Consider the following 2,347-nt stretch of genomic DNA (forward strand, 5'->3'; position numbering starts at 1 on the left):
ATATGGCTACCCTGGATGCAGCCATCATGTCGCTTCTGAATACAGCCACTTAGAATAAATTTTCTCCATCTCAGAATCCCTGCCATGGATTGGAAATACACACGTGCCAGGGTCATGATCTGGGAGCAATGGATGAGTGTCACCATCACTGCCCCAACCTAAGCTTTGTTATAAAACGTAAGCACACGTCTTGCTACCAGATCAGACAGCCTTAAATTTGAATGTCCCTGGGCTTATGCACAGAGGAAGGGGAGTTCTTGGACAGCACACATGTTATAATCTGGCTCAGGAGACCTACCACATCCCCAGAGGTACATGGGATATCACGAACCCACTGGGGGCTAGGGCATCCTCTGGGTCATTCCCCAGGGCCAGGCTTGCTGACCTTGGTGAGATGTTCCTGTCTGGCAAGTGGGCAGAGTTGCCCTGAGGGCCACTTCTGTGCATCCATAGAAGGGCTGTTTTGTGTAAATGACCACATTCCACTCCGAGATCGGGAATAGCCAAACATGCATCGGAGCCTAAAAGGGGTCCACAACAAGATTCAGACCCAGGCACAGCATCCAGCCAGCAAGGCCTCTTTCACTCAGGGCACCAAACACCACAATGCAGGGACCCAAATTGTACATTCAGGGCAAAGCCAAGGTCCAGATATGAGGAAGCGGTGGTTTGGCCTCACAGTGTCTGTTGCAGGAGGCATGATGAGACTCTTAATAATTTAACATCCAGGTAATAAGATATGTGGTAGAAAATGTGGACCAAAACCCTGCCTTTAAATAGAGAAGGACATTGCACCTGGGTCAGAGCTAAGACTGGGTGGCCTGAGGGTAGCACAAGCCAAGGATTTGAGACTGGAGAAGGTGAGAAGGGCTGTAGGCAGTGTCTGGGGTCCTTTGTGGACAATCTGTCTCCACTGTGATCCTGTGAGTGGGGGCCTCATCCAGCACCCCTAGCCAGTGGGATCCAGAGACCACTTGGTGTATATACATAAGCACCCCTGGGAGTCTTTTCGACTGTTGGTTGTGTATCCTCAGAAAAGTCCTGATGCCCCGCTGGAGAGTGGGAGGGGCCCAGAGTGTAAGGTGCCATGCTGAAGACCATATAGTCCCTGGTGCCCAGGGATCACAAGCTCCCTGTCCTGCTGGACACCTCATCTGTGTGCCTGTGGCTCTGGGGGTTTCCCCACCACACATGCAAAGGGGACGCCAGGAGACCAGGGCAGGGTGGAACCAAAGTCGTTGGTCTATTTGTACTTGCTGTTCTTATTGATTTGACTGGGTCATCTCATTTGATTACAAGTCTCCTGACTGCTGGAACCACGGTATTTTCCTGGCCCTAGGCTTTGAAATTCATTTTGCTAAACACATCACCCAATATCACCATCATCAGAATCAGAATCAGAATCATCAGAATCGTCATTACTTTTTACCTTGAATCTTTCTGCCTCTGGGTATTCTGTTTCATTCCTGAAAAGTCTGACATAGCTGGATGACAAACTCACTGAGAACCTGCTTTTCTCTTAGATTTTAGAGTCAAAGCCTGCTATTCCTTTCTCCATATCTAGTCAGCCATTAGCCGTCTTGTGGACTCTGCTTTTATAATTCTGGCTTTTCTTTTATAATTATCTCTGTGTTTCTAGCTTTTCTATGTTTTCTACTGCATTCGTTTGTGTATTTATTTTTGTCATGTAGACACTCTGCTTGTTCCATGAAGGATCTGAACAGCCACACTTTCTCCACTAGCCCAGGGCTTAATTGGTTCTTGCCCCAACATTGCAGTCCTGACTCTCAGATACTCTGGTTCCATTGCTAGTTTCTTGGTCTTCAGATATTGTTTCCTCGCTGGCACAAAGAAAGGAGAAATAATGGCCATCATCAAAAAAATCTGCAAACAATAAATGGTGGAGAGGGTGTGGAGAAAAGAGAACCTTCCTACACTATTGGTGGGAATGTAAGTTGGTGCAGTCACTATGGAGAACACTATAGAGGTTCCTTAAAAAAATAAAAATAAAGCTATCATATGATTCAGCAATCCCACTTTTGGGCATATTTCTAGAGAAAAACGTAGTTCAAAAGGATACATGCACCCCAATGTTCATTGCAGTGCTGTTCACAATAGCCAAGACATTGAAGCCACCTAAATGTCCATCTACAGAGGAATGGATAAAGAAGATGTGGTACATATATACAATGGAATATTACTCAGCCATAAAAAGAATGAAATAATGCCATTTGCAGCAACATGGATGAACCTGGAGATGATCATACTAAGTGAAGTAAGTCAGACAAAGACAAATACCATATGATATCACTTATATGAGGAATCTAGAAGAAGTGGTACAAATAAA

The sequence above is a fragment of the Mesoplodon densirostris genome, chromosome 11 (genome assembly GCF_025265405.1).
Source record: "Mesoplodon densirostris isolate mMesDen1 chromosome 11, mMesDen1 primary haplotype, whole genome shotgun sequence".
Classification (NCBI taxonomy): domain Eukaryota; kingdom Metazoa; phylum Chordata; class Mammalia; order Artiodactyla; family Ziphiidae; genus Mesoplodon; species Mesoplodon densirostris.